Source organism: Ranitomeya imitator, chromosome 6 (assembly GCF_032444005.1).
Source record: "Ranitomeya imitator isolate aRanImi1 chromosome 6, aRanImi1.pri, whole genome shotgun sequence".
Classification (NCBI taxonomy): domain Eukaryota; kingdom Metazoa; phylum Chordata; class Amphibia; order Anura; family Dendrobatidae; genus Ranitomeya; species Ranitomeya imitator.
Window position 1 is genome coordinate 524,997,933 of NC_091287.1, and position 18,085 is coordinate 525,016,017.

Below are 18,085 nucleotides of genomic sequence, written 5' to 3' on the forward strand. Positions count from 1 at the left end.
ATCTATATAGTGCCATAGAAATAATGCCATATACAGACTGTATGGTTAACCCAGGACTGAGCATGCACGATGCAAACCCAGGGTGCAAAGTAATGGTGGCATACAGTGCCAAGATAACACCACCATACAATGTACAAAATAATGCCGCCACCATGCCCAAATAATACATCTATATAGTGCCATAAAAATAATGCCATATACAGACTGCATGGTTAACCTAGGACGGAGCATGCACGATGCCAACCCAGGGTGCAAAGTAATGGTGGCATACAGTGTCAGGATAACACCTCCATACAATGTACAAAATAATGCCGCCACCATGCCCAAATAATACATCTATATAGTGCCATAGAAATAATGCCATATACAGACTGCATGGTTAACCTAGGACTGAGCATGCACGATGCAAACCCAGTGTGCCATAGAAATAATGCCATATACAGTTGTGCTCAAAAGTTTACATACCCGGCAGAATTTGTTATTTCTTGCCCTTATTTCAGAGAATATGAATGATAACACCAAAACTTTTTCTCTACTCATGGTTAGTGGTTGGGTGAAGCCATTTATTGTCAATCTACTGTGTTTTCTCTTTTAAAATCATAATGACAACCCAAAACATCCAAATGACCCTGATCAAAAGTTCACATACCCTGGTGATTTTGGCCTGATAACATGCACAGAAGTTGACATGAATTGGTTTGAATGGCTACTAAAGGTGACATCCTCACCTGTGACCTGTTTTCTTGTAGTCAGTGTGTGTGTGTATAAAAGCTGAGTGAGTTTCTGGGATCCAGATAGACTCTTGCATCTTTCATCCAGCCACTGACGTTTCTGGATTGTGAGTCATGGGGAAACCAAAAGAATTGTCAACGGATCTACGGGAAAAGGTAGTTGAACTGTATAAAACAGGAAAGTGATACAAAAAGACATGCAAGGAATTGATAATGACAGTCAGCGTTCAAACAAATGGAAAATCAAGGGCTCTGTAAAGAGAAAAGCAGGTAGACCAACAAAAATGTTGCCCACAACTGCCAGGAAAATTGTTCGGGGTGCAAAGAAAAACCCACAAATAACATCAGCTGAAATACAAGACTCACCAAAAATAACCCAATATCATTTTATACTTGAAAGTTGGTATTACATAGTAGTAAACCACCATAACCAAAACATCTCAAACTCCACAAATCAGAATGACAGTAGGAGAAAAAACGGAGTATGGAATCAAAGGAATAAAAAAAATACAAATTTTATTTGAATATAAATAAATGCATAAAATCATAGAAGTAAGGCAAGACCAGCACCAAGAAAGTGGAGTCACGTGCAGAAAATATTACAATGCCACAATGTATATACAGTATACCGCATGCTTATAGGTAGAACAAGCACATGTGGTAAGTGCAGCCTGATACCATACAGATATAAGGTAGAGAGTAAATACATGTGATCACAAATCAATAAGTACAGGCACAGCTTACCAAAGAAGAAGCACGGACCCAGAATCAGATGATAAACACCCCGACGTACGTTTCGCAGGGAGTAGGGTAACAAGAACCTTAAGAATCCATGGAAACAAGTCACATGATTGTCGGCACTGTTGGCGCATAAACGGTGCATCCAACAGGTCCTGACATGGAAAGCACAGGGCGTCAAGCGTCACTGCGCACACACGGGGAAAGGAAGGGTCCCCAGGCGTGCGAGGGGGGCAAAAAGACACCCGGCCCCAGAGCGCATGCGCACGGCCGTGAGTAAAAGCATAGATGAGGGCATGTGTGCAAACACCATGTAGCATATAAGGTGATTGAATAGCGGCACATAAATAATTAATAATAAATCAGAATGAATCATATTAATATTATATCACAACACGTCCAAGATGCATCTTTATCCAGCCGCAATAATGCTGCTGCAGATGGAGCATACGAAAAGATGATAGAAAGATGGAACATCAAAAAGGAACCAAAACCCCACAAAGGTCATTGAAGGCACTAAATAGTAAAGAGAAAACACACAATAGGAGTGAAAATAAAAACAATAAAAAGAGGAACCAACATCTGGTGTGGAGGTATAAAATATGGTTGTAAGGGGAAAAGGCACCATACTATTTCTTATAAAAATGGGGCAAAACTTAGGGACTCATTAAGGCCCTTCACGGCCATTGTACCCAGGGTCACTATCCATTTAGTCTCCTTTTGGGCTGAAAGTTTTTTATAATTGCCCCCTCTGGTCCCAAGATGGATGACATCAATACCCCTCACCTTAAATGTCTTGGCGTCACAATCATGGTACGCCTTGAAGTGACAGGGAATAGTTTTGAGATCAGAGGGATCAGCCACCGTCTTGGCCGCATAAATGTCCCGCACATGGTCACGTACACGTAGTTCCCTAGAGGTAAGTCCCACGTAGATCAAGGAGCACCCACACGTAGCATAATATATCACATTGGTGCTACCACATGATATACGCTGCCTAATTTCAAATTGTTTGGAACTATCAGACGAGTGAAAAGTAAAACAGCGCAGGACATTTGAGCAGGCTAGACAGTGACCGCAGGGAATGGATCCAGGAACAGTACCCGTAGCACCAAATGGATTTGATAGCTCAGGGACATAATGACTCTTAACCAGAAGGTCATTAAGATTTTTAGACCTCCTGGAGGTCATGGATGGAAAGTTGCCAATGGATGGACTCAGGGAGGGCTCAGTATCCAAAATAGCCCAATGTTTCAAGAGAGTATCTCTCATATTATTCCACTCATGATTGAACGTGGAAATAAAGAGTATCTTCCCACTCATATCCTTCACTCTGCTTCCTGACCATGGATATAATAATTCATTACGAGGAGTCTTCCTTGCCCTGTCATAGACTTTCCTTATACACCTGTTTCTATAACCACGATTCCGAAAGCGTGCCCCGATGTCCCGGGCCTGCCACTCAAAACGGTCATCAGTAGAACAGATCCGCCTCATCCTTAGGAACTCTCCGACCGGGACAGCCCTAATGGTGGAAGGTTTGTGTGAAGATTCGACATGTATGAGCGCATTAACTGAAGCTGGCTTCCTGTAAACATCCATCTGGATGTGCCGATTCGCATCTACCGTCAAGGATATGTCTAGGAAGTCAATGGTATTAGGATCAAACCTGTATGTCAGTTTGATGTTAAAACAATTAACATTGAGAAATGCCATAAAGTCCTCAAGCTGATGGACCGTCCCATCCCATAAAAATAGAATACCATCAATATAACGAAGCTAGCACGGCACATGGGAGGCGGCCGGCGCGCCTCCGTCGCCAAAAAGTGATCTCTCCCAGGAAGAGAATAGCATATGAAGGCACACAGTCCTGTGTTCTTCAGCTGGGTCCGACAGACCCTCGGCTAAGATCCTGAAGAGTCCATACAAGGTCAAAATCCAGTTGACATAATGTCAGAGCTCCCAGGGTCGCTATTCCACCTGTGATACACACAGAGAAGAGGTAACGACAAGCGTAGGGAGATGACCAAGAACTGTCCATAGAGTCCATACAAGGTCCAAATCCAGTTGACACCAGAGTCACCACTTGGCTTATCTGACCATCTCCATGGAACCAGGTGACCAGCGGGTCCCAAACCTGGCTTTCTCCAAACATATCCATGGTTCAGAGATGGTCACTGGATCAGATCTGTGTCCTTCCCACCAGAGCCGAAAACCGCTAGGTTGTTTCCTATAGAATCATAGATCAGTGTCCCTCGTGATGGTGCCATGATGAATTGGCTGCAGTCCTTTCTCTTGTCTATTGGGGGGTTTGGTCTTGTCTGTTGGGTAGCTCTGTGTTACTTCAGTCTCCCAGGATGTGATCTCTGAGTCTTTTTGTACCCAAGGCATGTAAGCTATTTTTAAAATTACCCAGGGTCCTTCAGTCTAACATCCAGATAAGGTAAACAATGGTGATGAGATCCATTCAATCTATTTGTACAGTCTTTCCCTCTCTGCTTTAGAAGTTACCAAGCTGGTTCCAGAATATAATGCACTATTAGCATATCAGCACACATCAATAAACAAAGCTTAACACACCCTATGTACAGTCACTATTACAGGCTTAAGGTACCTTCACACATAACGATACCGCTAACGATCTCGTTATGTGTGACAGCGACCAACGATCAGGCCCCTGCTGGGAGATCGTTGGTTGTTGGGGAATGATCAGGACCTTTTTTTGGTCGCTGATCACCCGCTGTCATCGCTGGATCGGCATGTGTGACGCCGATCCAGCGATGTGTTCACTTGTAACCAGTGTAAATATCGGGTTACTAAGCGCAGGGTTGCGCTTAGTAACCCGATATTTACCCTGGCTACCATTGTAAAAGTTAAAAAAAAAACAGTACATACTCACATTCCGATGTCTGTCACGTCCCCCGCCGTCAGCTTACCTGCACTGACTGTCAGCGGCGCCAGCCGTAAAGCAGAGCACAGCGGTGACGTCACCGCTGTGCTCTGCTTTACTGCCGGCGCTGACACAGTCAGTGCGGGAAGCTGACGGCGAGGGACGTGACAGACTTCGGAATGTGATTATGTACTGTTTTTTTCTTTTTAACTTTTACAATGGTAACCAGGGTAAATATCGGGTTACTAAGCGCGGCCCTGCACTTAGTAACCCGATGTTTACCCTGGTTACCTGGGTGCTGCAGGGGGACTTCGGCATCGTTGAAGACAGTTTCAACGATGCCGAAGTCTTTCCCCTGATCGTTGGTCGCTGGAGAGAGCTGTCTGTGTGACAGCTCCCCAGCGACCACAAAACGACTTACCAACGATCACGGCCAGGTCGTATCGCTGGTCGTGATCGTTGGTAAGTCGCTTAGTGTAACGGTACCTTTACACAGTATGTTAGATAGTATATCAGTTGGCAAGTCTGTCTTCTTGACCCACCAGACATAAGCACTTAAATTCACAAGCCAATATACAGATAAAAAAAGCCAGTTCTTTTGGTTTGCAAAAACATGGTTGTCTGGGAAATTAAGATACAATCTGGTTTCTTAACACACAATAAGGAGGCACTTGAAGAAAAATGGGCTGCATGGTCGAGTCACCAGAAGAAAGCCATTACTGAGCAAATGCCACAGAGTATGTCACCTACAATACGCAAAACAGGACAGAGACAAGCCTCAAAACTTCTGGAACAAGGTCATTTGGAGTGATGAGACCAAAATTGAACTTTTTGGCCACAACCATAAAGGTTACATTTGGAGAGAGGTCAACAAGACCTATGATGAAAGGAACACCATTCCTACTGTAAAGCACGGAGGTGGATCGCTGATGTTTTAGGGATGTGTGAGCTACAAAGGCACGGGAAACTTGGTAAAAGTTGAAGGAAAGATGAATGCAGCACATTATCAGCAAATACTGGAGACAAATTTGCACTCATCTGCTCGGAAGCTGCGCATGGCATGTACTTGGAAGTTCCAACATGACAATGATCTAAAGCACAAGGCCAAGTCAACCTGTCATTGGCTACAGCAGAACAAAGTGAAGGTTCTGTAGTGGCCATCTCAGTCTCCTGACCTCAATATCATTGAGCCTCTCTGGGGAGATCTCAAGTGTGCAGTTCATGCTAGACAGCCCAGGAATTTACAGGAACTGGAGGCTTTTTGCCAAGTAGAATGGACAGTTTTACCATCTGAGAAAATAAAGAACCTCATCCACAACTACCACAAAAGACTTTAAGCTGTCATTGATGATAGAGGGAGCAATACATGGTATTAAGAAATGGGGTATGTGAACTTTTGATCAGAGTCATTTGGATGTTTTGTGTTGTCATTATGATTTGAAAAGAGAAAACACAGTAGTTTGACAATAAATGGCTTCACCCAACCGCTAACCATGAGTGGAGAAAAAGTTTTTGTGTTACCGTTCATATTCTCTGAATAAAGGCCAAGAAAGCTAAAATTCTGCTGGAGTATGTACACTTTTGAGCACAACTGTAGAGCCCCCAATAATACCACCAAACATTGTAAAAAATAATGCCACCATGCCCAAATAATGCAGCATAGACATAATGACTTATAGAGCCCCACTAATACCACCGTATATTGTAAAAAATAATGGCAACTCAATACGCAACTAATAGTGCTATATAGTGCCATAGAAATAATGCAATTTAGAGCCCCAATAAAACCACCATACATTGTATAAAATAATGCCACCACCATACCCAATAAAAATGCTATATGGTGCCATAGAAATAATGTCATATACAGCCATAATAATACCACCATATATTGTAAAAAATAATGTTACCTCCATACCCAATAATAGAGGCATATAGTGACACAGATATAATGCCATATAGAGCCCCAATAATACCACCATACATTGTACAAAATAATGGCCACACAATATTCAAATAATAACACACTAATACTTCCTTATCAAATCCTAATTATACCACCATATATTACACAGAACGTACCACTGCAACACCCAAATATCAGAGCTATAAAATGCCTCAAAAATATTATCGCAGAGTCCAAAAAATAGCACCATACAGTAAACAAAAAAACCACCGCAATACTCAAATAATAGCTGACCAGAGCCTCAATAATACTGACATATAATACCACCATACAATGCACAAAATAATGTCAATAATGCCAACCACAATACCCAAGTAATAGATCTATATAATGCCTTGGTAATACTGACACATAGTGCCCTAATAATACCATCATACCATACCATACATATAAAATTGCTACCTCAATATAGAGTTATAAAATAAAGTTATATAGTGCCTCAATAATCCTGCCATATAACGGTCTAATAATACCACCATACAATACCATTTATTTTCTTAACCATATTATGCAACTATATTGTTGCATACAACAAACTCAGCTCTGCTACTTCTGCATCTGTGCCCTAGATTCCATTAAAGCGGACCTGTCACTTGACAATATATATTTACTTGTGTAAATGCCGCTGTTCTCCTGAATCCGGCGATGTTTTTCTTTTGTTCCTGCGCCTCTCCATTCCTGAGATATGGCCTCCGCCTCCCTGTGTTTAAATCTAGTCTTTTAAGACAAGTGGGTGTGGTCCTCAGCCTTTATCTGTGGGCGTTGACTTTAGGACGACTCCCTTTTGGCTAATGGAATAAGTGGCCATATCTCAGGAACGGAGAGGCGCAGGAACAAAAGAAAAACATCGCCGGAATCAGGAGAACAGCGGCATTAACACTAGGTAAATGATAAAAAAAAAATTCATGTTCGTAACAAGTAGTTTGTACTTTTTTTTTTAGCATCTGCCATCAATCTCCAATCATATGTCCTGCCCAGAATGATGTTCCAGAGGTGCTAGAAGAGCTCAGTTCTCCCCCTCGGACTCCCCATAATTCTTTGGGGTAGGGGTCAGTGGTATAGTCTCCAAAAAAAGCCAAATTAAGCAGACAAGAGCCAAAGGGGCTTAAAGTGATTCCATAAATATACTGAATTCATCTAATGTCTTATTATCTATATTTTTTCCATAATTCTTTTGCTCTATATTCCCACTTGCACCTGTGTGGAGGGGAGAGGACGGTCGGGGGTCCCATCATTCAGGGCTGGGGGGTGCCTGTGGAGGAGGGGCGGCCCCAGGGATTAGCTGCTGCTCCCTCCATCCACCTTCTATGGTATAATTGGCCGCTGCTGCCTCTTCCCTCTTCCCACTTCTCTATCAGACCCAGTGCAGAGCAGCTGCCGGGGAAGGACCCTCACACATCACCCTGAGGGGCCCAGGACGACCTCTGGAGGAGTCGGAACCTTCCACAGCTAATAATCACTAATGAAGTTACAGGTGAGACATCCGGGCCGCGTGTGATGTGTGGGGGGCACGGGGAGCTAATGCTGGGACTGCCAGGTCATATCTGTGCTTTTACATAGGACTGCTGGCAATATGACTTGGATAGTAATCATGACTGTCACATCGCTGCCAAATGTTTTGACAAGTTGGTTGCCTTAAATACTCTGCACATGCACTGTTGTAACTGCTTGAAAAAGGTCTGAACCCAGGACCCAAATGTCACCGTATGAGCTAATGAAGGGCATTGTGATTTCTATGGAAGGACTGCTCTGCACCTGTGAGGCTCCGCACCCTGCATTTAGTCCTGCTGATTTTTAATATAGTTTTTCCAGATAGATAATGTATAGTTAGATAATAAATAGATAATATATGATAGATAATAAATAGATAATATATGATAGATAATAAATAGATAATGGATAATAAATAGATCGATAGATAGATAGATAATATATAGATAATAAATAGATAGATAATAGATAGATAATAGATAATAATAATAGATAATAGATAGATAGATCATAGATAGATAATAATAGATAGATAATAGATATATAATAGATACCGGTAGATAGACGATAGATATATAATAGATAGATGATAGATAATAAATAGATGATAGATAATAGATATATAATAGATAGACAGATAATAGATAATAGATGATAATGGATAGATAATAAATAGATGATAGATAATAGATATAATAGACAGATAATATATATATATATATAATAGACAGATAATAGATGATAATAGATATATAATAGACAGATAATAGATGATAATAGATGGATAATAGTACTGCATTGCAGCCCAGTGTCAGTGAATGAGGTGGGCTCTCGCTCCCTGCAGGGCCCGGGGGTCCGGTACAGCCTCATTCTCACCCTCACTCGGGCTCTCACACGTCGGCCGCCACCGATCATCGTTCCCCTTTATTCTATTTATTCATTTATTATATTTGTGTATAATTTCCCAGCTGTGTGTCGTCTTCTGCCTCAGACCTGCTGACAGTGATGGACTCTGGAGTTGTGCACTCCGTCAGCAGGACGCTGGCTCCCAGTAATGGCCACCACAGGCCCATGCCCGTCGGCTCTGCTATATCTGAGCGCACTGTGTGATGCTCTTGTGGCCCCGTTGTCTTCCTCCGCCGGTCGGTAGGAGACTATTATGGACTTTGCATTTTTTGGACTTTGTGACAGATGGTTCATTACTGACCTTTCCCTATGAGGAGGGTCAGTTTGTGTCTGGGGTCCGGCTTGGTGCAGATAGTGTAGCCGTCGTTGTCATACTATTAGCCCAAACGACAGTCTCAGCTCTGCGCCATTGTCCGCCCTCCATGGGATTTCCTGGGCTCAGTGACAGACCCCACAATGCCGCTGTTTGCACTGGTCGGGCTCTTATCTTACATGGCGGTAATGCAGAATGGACAGATTCCCATACTCAGGGCATTTATCTGCTCCGATCTTAGAGGAGAGTAATAATATTCCCGGCTCCATCAGGTCCTAATATCTGCTGCTCTGGGTGACACAGGTTTATTGCTCCACCTGAAGAGAGAGATGAATGTTTCCTTAAGAATTCCACTAAGAAAGGTGTTTTGTCCTCAAGCTACAAATCTGAGAATCCACTCGTCAGTAAGTGTCACTGATGAATGTGTGGAAGCTCCTCCGCCCCGCGCCCATCTCCTGCGCCTGACACATCGATCTGTAGGTATCAGCACATGGATTACAGCACCGGAGTCTCCAGAGCTTGTCAGGACATGGTCACCAGAAATGTCTGTACTCAGTGACTGCACCAGCAGAATAGTGAGTTCAGCTCTGGGGAATCATACAGGATGTAACTCAGGATCAGTAATGTAATGTATGTACACAGTGACTGCTCCAGCAGAATAGTGAGTGCAGCTCTGGGGAATAATACAGGAGGTAACTCAGGATCAGTAATGTAATGTATGTACACAGTGACTGCACCAGCAGAATAGTGAGTGCAGCTCTGGAGTGTCATACAGGAAGAGGCGGAGCCTGTTTGCCGTGTGCTCTGTGTGCTGCCTAGAGAGAGCTCCTGGGAAGGGAGGTAAAGTTTTCCATCCAGGACTTTTTGTCTGCCCCCTTCCCAGGAAAGAAGGCTCATTTTGGGACTGGCCTCTGGGGCTGAGCCCCCGGCTCCCACCTCCCGGTCCAAGTCGGCGGGGGATGGGAGGACTCCAACTCTGGCTAGGGCCACAAGATCTGGCCAAGGATCCAACATGAAGACCCGGAGGACCCCTGAGGCCGCGGCGGGTCATTCCCCCGGAGGTAGGCCGAGTACGAGCAGGGGTGCTGCAGCGGTGCCTCTTGGTTGGGGCACCAAGGCGGCTAGAGAATCCGCCCTGGTCTATGGTTCCCGCGTCCATGCGCACCTCTGCGAGTATAAGGACGCCTCAAGGAAGCTAAAATCCCTCTGGGGGGAGTTGAGGGTAGCTAAGGAGAGGTCTGACAGGGCCTCCGGCAATAAGAAGGCCGAGCTATCCGCCGCGGTCAAGAAGATCAAGAAATCCATACAAGACCTGGAAAGCCGGAGATGTGAGATCTTAGATGGCAGCGGGCCCTTCCGTGAAAAGCTGGAGAACGATGACCGGTTCAGAGCCATGGCCGGTGGGGCTCTGGAGGGGTCAAGGAGCTCCGGCCAGGTGGTGGAGGAGGTGGTGGAGGAGGATGATGAGGAAGAGGTATGTGAGGAGGAGGTCGTGCCCTACCCACCGCCTGGTAAGAGATCTCCAGGCGTCGCATAGCGGGATAGCCCCCGAGCAGGTGGCTCTCCCATCAGATTCTGGCCCTTCAGGGGACAGCGGGAGCGAGGGGGAGGATGAGGATGGTGGGAGTAGTAGCAGTGAGGGGGGCTGCCTCGTCATGCAGCAGATCCGGCAGATCGAGTCCCGGATCCGTTTTAACCAGCTGAGGTTCGGGGATGAGATCTGCGAGGACGAGGCAACCAGGAGGGGGATGAAGAGAAAGGCCAAGAAAAGGAATAAGCAGAAAACATCAACTGTGCAGAAATTTGTGTATGTCCCCCTCTCTGGGGCCCCCCGGTCCCGCTGTGCGGCACCCGCTACCCACCCCGGCTCGGCCTCTGTTGTGGGTCCGCAGCGAGGGAGCGGGGAGATTACAGGCCATGACACGCAGGGCGCTGCCTCTGTTTGTGGTAACGGAGGGGGTAGTGATGTGTCTGATATGGAGCATGATGTGGAGGGTGGCCCAGTGGTGGGCAAGAGAGTGACAGCCGGGACCGCATCTCCGGCGGTGAGCGCTGGGGTGTCCAGGTCCCCCACTTACGGATCCGTTAAAGCTGGATCGCTTCTGGGGACCCAGGCACCTAGTAAAGTAAAGGGGCAGGGGCCTGCGGCTCCGGCTGAACAGGCTCATAAAAAGAAAATGGTGGAAGCTCCCCCGGCGGGGTCTGCGGTGAAGTCAGGGTCTCCTGCATTGGGGGCACCGCCGCTGGTGGATGCTGAGGGGGAGTGGCCTAGCCTGGGGCCATCCGCTGGAGTTGCTGTGGCCAGGCTGTTTGTGGCCCAGGGTGTGGTGGTGGGGGGTGCTGTGCCTCGGGGGACTGGTACCGCTGGGGGGATTCCTGGGGGTGGATCCAGCTCTGGGTCGGCTCTGGGGGTCCCGCTGCGGCCGGTCTCAGGGGGCGTGGCCTCCTCGGCACCCGCTGCCCATGTAGGAGCAGCTTTGGATAGCTGTGCTGTGCAGCTGAAGGCTGGGGGCGTGGTTTCCAAAGCAAAAGAAAAAAAAATGGTCTTAGCTGCGGTCAGCAATGGTGCAGGAACTGCAGCTGCAGCAGATAGCAGCAAGGGCGCCTGCCTGGCGGGGTCCCCTGTGTCGGGGGGCTTACCTGCGGTGGGGGCTCCGGCCACGAGGCGGGATGGAGCTGGAGGCGGGTCTGCTCCTGACTTCCTACCTGCCAGTGAAGGAGGAAGCTCTGTGCCTGCTGTGGTGGAAAGTCAGACAGTGCTGCTTAAAACCAATGGCAGCAGGACTCTTAAAGGGACAGTAGCACTGTGTGTGCCAAACCCCCCAGCAGGGAAGATGCCACCAGTAGGTGGCGGTAGCAGTGGGAAAACAAAACCTGGAAATACCCAAAAGGTGAGGCAAAATAATACTGACCCCAGTGTGCATGTGAGTGAGAGTGCGGTGACTGATGGAGTGGATGAGGAGGGTGCGGGTATGGAAGTGTCTGTGGTTGAGGATGCGAGTGGCAGTGCGTCTGAGGTGGCAAGTGTGAATATCGTGGCAAGTGTGAGTACGGTGTCTGATGGTAGTGGGAGAAGTGGGGAGGGGGCCGGTCCATCTGCCCCCCCGGCCACAGGTCCTCTGAGTTATTCGGGGGTGGTGGCTGGAGCCTCGGGGCCTAATCAAGGGGTTTCCTCGCCTCTGGACCTCAGGGATAGCGTCTTGCGGCGCCGTTTCCTGGAGGCCCTCAAAAAGGGAGAACGGACGATCGAAGTAGAGGGAAGAGTGGTGGACTTGGCCTTTTGGCTGGATAGACACGGCCTGGCTGCCTTCCAAGATAAAAGGGAAGGGGAAACGGTTTGGTCCCTCCCGACAGCCGGGCAGGGGGTGGCCAGGCGGAGTGTGGTCCGTCTTCGGTGGAGGGGCAGTGAAGCGTGCCCGCCAAGGGCGAGGGTTGTGGAGCTCCTTCTGAACATGGACTTCAGGACAACGGACATCTTTGCCCTGATTCATCCGTTTGGCACCTCCTTCTTCGATGTCAGTTTTGTTCGGCCGGAGGGCTTGGAGCTTTTCTGGTCGAATTTTGAACTGGCAAAGGGGGAGCCCGGTTGGCGAGACTTTGCCGTGCAGGCGGTGTCTCGTCAAAATAGTGTAAAGAGGGTGACCGTTCTGACAAGTAACGAGTCACTCTCTGGGGTCGACATAATGACGTGGCTTTCCCGTTATGGGGAAGTCACCGAGGTCCCTAAGAAAAATAGGGACGAGTTTGGCATTTGGTCAGGGGGCTGGACCTTCATGGTAAAGTTGAAGGTTTCAGGAGGTACGGTCACCCACATCCCCTCCTCAGCATTTCTGGGGAGGGACAGAATCCAGATCTTCTACCAGGGGCAACCGAAGGTCTGCCACAGGTGCGGTGATCCCCGCCACTTCAGCGCAGGCTGCAAGGTGCAGAAATGTGCCTTGTGTGGCGGGGTAGGCCATCTTGCCGCAGCCTGTGGTGACATTAGGTGTCACCTGTGTGGTGACCTAGGTCACCCGTATAGCCTCTGCCCCCGTTCCTTTTCCAGCACCATCTCTGGCCCGGCAGGGGGGAGCCCCGGGGGGGTCCCTGGTGGTGCAGCTTCTGCTGGGGCTGAGGGTGGAGGCTTGAGGGGAGCTGAGGGGTCAGTGAGGAAAGGCGAGGCTGGTACATCTGCCCACCAGTGGCAACAGGTGAGGCGCCGTAAGGGCAGGGGGCAGGATAAGCCTCAGGCAACTGGGGTGATGACTGCCCCCAGCCTGGACGCGGCAGCCGAAGCCTCTGAGGCCCTGGGGGAGAAGGCGGTGAGCGAGGAGATCCGGAGGATGGAGAGGGAGGAGTTGGCTGCTTCTGATAACTCTTCCCAGTATGAAAGTCTGGATGAAGAGGTGGTGGAGCAGCCTAAAAAAACGGGTGACAATCGTACCGGTAAGAGTCGGAAGAAGAAGAAGAACAAGGCTAAAAAATCTAAGCCCCCCCCCTGGCCACTGGGGTGCCTACGGAAGGGCTCACCGACTCCCCTCTGATCCCCCTCTCCAATCGGTTCCAAGCCCTCGATGACTCTGCTGTGTCGGAGGTCGGGGGTGAGGGGCCGGACGCAACATCTGGGGTGCCTTTGGGGAATGGTGAGGTCTGTCCTCCGGGGGATTCACACTCCTTTGGGGGGGGGACTACCTCGGGGTCCAGGGGCGAGGAATCTATTTCTGGGAAGTCCAGTACTGTAAAGGAGGATATGGACACCTCGGTGTCTTTAAAGAGGAGGGGTGAGTCGGGCTCCTCCTCAGAGGGGAAGAGGAAATCAGGGGGTACGGTTAAAAAACAGGCCATCTAACTCAATCACCCATGATGGCGGAACCTACCCCGTTGACTCTGGCGTCAATTAATGTCGCCAGCATAAAGTCAGATATGGCTAGATTTACGGCCTTTGATTTTTTCACCCGGGTTGAGGCTGATATTTTATTTTTGCAGGAGACCAGACTAACGGACCTGGGGTCCATCTATAAAGCAAAGAGGGAATGGAGGAGTGGGCCCTCATACTGGTCTCTTGCGGCCGAGCCGTATAGCGGGGTAGCGGTCCTTTTTAAGACCGCGGAGGTGGAATGCAGACGGGTGATTGAGGTAGAAATGGGGAGATGTTTGGTCCTTGACGTCTTCATGAGGGGACAGGAGCTTCGGCTCATCAATATCTATGGCCCGCAATCTAAGTGGGACCGTAAATGTCTCTTCCTGAGGATCAAGCCCTATCTTTTTACAAGCCGGCAGGTGGTCTTTGGTGGGGATTTTAATACTGTAACCAGACTCCGTGATAGGGGAGGCCCCGGAGACCGGCTGGCTTATGATAGCGTAGCCTTGAATAGCATAGTAAGCGAAGCTCGCCTGGTGGATGTCCACATCCGGCACACCCCAGGTCACGGGGGTTTCACCTTTTTTAGGGGAAGCAGTAGGTCTAGGATAGATAGGTTTTTTTTAAAGGAGGAAGCCGTCTCTTCTGCAGTGTCCGCTGTTGAGGTGGAGTTCTCCGATCACTGTTTCATTTTCTTTACTTTGAATGTTACAGAGACCCCCCACATGGGGAGAGGCCTATGGAAGCTGAATTCGTCCCTTCTGGAAGAGGCGGAAGTAAGACAGTCCTTTGAGGAATTTCTTCAGAGCCAGGTACCTCTCTTGGGTCTTTGTAGCAGTAAGTCTGAGTGGTGGGAGATCTTCAAAAGAAGGGTCGCGGGGTTCTTCCGTCAGCTCTCGAGCCTCAGGGGCCTGAACAGGTACCGCCTGTATCGGGAGCTGGGGAGGAAACTCGAGCAGCTCGTCTCGACTGGAGGGGACCGAGAGGAAATCTCCAGGGTGAAGACCTTGCTCAAGGGGTGCCAGTATGATAGGCACACATCCTTGGTTTTTGAGAGGGATTTCGGGAGGTACCGCTCGCCCGACCCTTACAGAAACTGCAGGTTGTCAGTGAATTGTAAGATGGTGAGAGGACTGATTGACAGTACGGGGTCCCTGAACAGATCCAAATCGGGGATTCTGGAGGTGGTCAGATCCTTCTACTTGCACCTCTTGGGGAGGAGGGATCCTGATCGAGATGAGATGTCGGCTTTCCTGACTGAAACCATCCCTGAGCCAGGGGATGACCCCTCTCTTCATGTTTTGACAGAAGCAATCAGGGAAGAGGAAGTGAGACGGGCGATTGATGGGCTCCGGCCCAAAAAGTCGCCCGGTCCGGATGGCTTAACATCCGAGTTCTACAAGACTTTTAGGGACTCTTTGGTCCCCCTCTTGACTGAGATGTTTAATGACTGTCTCTCCTCGGACATTCTGCCCAGTTCAATGAAGAAGTCAGCCCTGATTATCCTGTCAAAGGGTAAAGACTCGTCCCGTATTGAGAATTGGCGTCCCATAGCGCTTCTCAATACGGACCGAAAGGTTCTGGCAAAGGTGCTTTTTAATCGGTTGGTGCAGTTTGCGCCCCGGCTCCTTTCGGGGGCCCAGCACTGCTCTGTTCCAGGCCGCAGTACATTTAGTGCTGTGCTCGGTGTCCGGGAGGCAGTGGAGCAGGGCAGGGCAGGTCACTGGAAGGGGTACTTGCTGTCCTTAGATCAGGCGAAGGCCTTTGACCGGGTTAACCATGAGTACCTCTGGTCCGTCCTTCTGAGATATGGTCTGCCTGGGAGGTTTGTTGATTGGTTGAGAGTTTTATACAATGGGGCAGAGACTTTTCCGCTCGTGAACGGTTGGGTCGGACACCCTTTTGAGGTGAGGTCTGGTGTCCGCCAGGGCTGTCCTCTGAGCCCACTGTTATACGTGTTTGCGATCGACCCCCTTTTAAGGAGGGTGGATCGTGGACCGTTGGTGGGAGTCGGGATGGACCAGGCGGATCCTGAGGCCGCCTTGAGGGTAGTGGCGTACGCTGACGATGTTTCCCTTTTTGTATCCTCGAGAGAGGAGGCAGATTGGGTGATGTCTGAGGTTGAACGCTACTCGGTGGCATCCGTATCCATGATCAACCGGGACAAGTGTGAGAGTCTCTGGCTGGGAGGGGGAGATCCAAGTTTTGATCTCCCGGACACCCTTCCAGGGCCTCAGGCCACAGCAAAAATATTAGGCATCAGTTTCGGCTCGGGGGACTATCCCCAGCAAAACTGGGAGGGCAGACTTAAGATTGCCGCTCAGAAGGTGAATCAGTGGAAGGGTTGGTCTTTGACCCTAAGGGAAAGGGTTAGTCTTGCCAAGGGCTATTTGCTTCCTTTGCTAATATATCTGGGCAGCGTCTGCATCTTGCCAGAGCCTCTTTGGACACGGGTTTACAGCCTGTTTTTCCAATTATTATGGGGAAATAGGCTGAACCTAATCAAGAGGGAGGTCACGTACCGCACGAGGAGACTAGGAGGGTTGGGTATGGTCAACCCAGTGGTGTTTCTAGTAAACACCTTTCTTAAGGCAAACATCGCCAACCTCTGGTTAGAGAGGGCTCCTCTGTGGGTATTCTCCTGTAGGGGGTGGTTTCGGCCTTTCTTCCAGGAATGGGAGACAGGAGGGCAGGTGAAGGACCTTCGTACACCTCATGGGCATCTTCCGGCTTATGCTACCCCAGTTCTGAAGGTGATCCGTCGCTGGGGTCTGGGAGTGTGGGAGATCAGGACCATGTTGAGAAGGTTTCTTGACAATAGGGTCCTGTTGACCCACTTTCAGAAGCCCATGGCGCTCAGGGATTGCCCAAGCTGGGATCTGGAGGTGGGGCTCGGGTTATTGAACTCTAAGCGGATCCCCTTGAAGTTTTGGGACTTGGCTTGGCGCTGCTTCCATGGGAAGCTGTATGTGAGGGACAACCTGAAGTGCAGACGCTCTGATGACCGGGATTGTCCCCGCGAGGAGTGTGGCGGCATGCTTGAAAGCATGGAGCATTTCCTGCTTCAGTGTCCCTTTAATACAGAGGTCTATAGCAGGGTGGGTGCTTCCATTGGCTGGCCCAGGCTGGCAGGCCTTTCCAATGCGGAGTGGGCCTATGGGGCATTCAGGTCCATTGGTGGCCGAGATCGGGGCACTGTTTTCTTAGTTAGTTTAGTAACTAGGTTCCACACGTGGAATGCACGGTGTCTAGTGTCTACTCAACGGAAAGTCCTCCCCGGGGAAGAGGTGATTAGGAACATCCTGGGTGACCTGGCAAAAGTGCGCGTGCTGGAGCTTGAGAGGCTGGGTGCAGGGAGGGCCTCTCTTCTATGGAGGGGTTTCTCCTTTAATGTGCCCTAGGGAGAGTTAGGTTCTGTGTGCCTGTGATAGCGTTGAGTTAGTCTTTTTTATCTTTTTATTTTGTAGGGTCAGATAGATGTGTAGGGACAGTCTTTAGGGACAGGTAGTTAGTATTTGGTTGGTAGTGAGGGTCAGTGAGGGACAGATAGGGGCAGGTAGGGAGAGATTGGTAGGGCTATAGGGACAGGATTTTCTCTTTTGTGTTGTTAGGGAGGGTCAGGGTGATGTGCGGTAGATTAGGGTGAGAGCCTCTGGTCTCCAGTTCCTGGTGGTGGGCTGTAACCCTCACTCACAGATTTTTGTTTTGTAATTGGTAACCTGGGTATAGGGCTTGCAAGCATTGAACTTGGGCCTGTTCTTTGGTCATGGTGAAGGTGTGTACTGGTTATTATTATTATGTTATTATGTTATTATTGATATGTTATTATAAGGTTGTATATATATATATATATATATATATATATATATATATATATATATATATATATATATATATATATATATGTTACATGTGTACTATGATGTGTGTAGGGGGATTTAGTTTAGGTGGGGTGGGGGGTTTCTTGGGGGGTGGGGGAATGGGTTTTGGAGAATGGACGTCCGGCGGGATGCCAAGAAGAGGAAAAAAAAGGCCATAAACTTTTATGGACCTTGCTGTATAGGAAAGGCCACAAACTTTGGTGGGACCTGGTGTGATAGGCCACAAACTCTCGTGGGACCTGGTGTGATAGGCCACAAACTTTCGTGGGACCTTTGGGGGAATGGTGGTGGTATAGTTTAGGAGGAAAAAAAAAAAAAATTATAAAAAA

General features: G+C 48.6%; 1 protein-coding gene across 4 annotated transcripts in view; it reads left to right on the plus strand.

Annotated features, from left to right (window-relative positions):
* Nucleotides 1-7,663: 7,663 nt before the first annotated feature.
* Nucleotides 7,664-18,085, plus strand: part of COL14A1 (collagen type XIV alpha 1 chain) — a 230,554-nt gene continuing 220,132 nt past the window's right edge. For 3 of the 4 annotated variants that reach the window (XM_069731832.1, XM_069731835.1, XM_069731834.1), the window contains exon 1: nucleotides 7,664-7,799. The gene's annotated coding sequence lies outside the window, so the exon portion shown is untranslated. Of the gene's footprint in view, nucleotides 7,800-14,589; nucleotides 14,688-18,085 lie in introns of all 4 variants that reach the window. The other variant, XM_069731833.1, reaches the window with a different exon arrangement.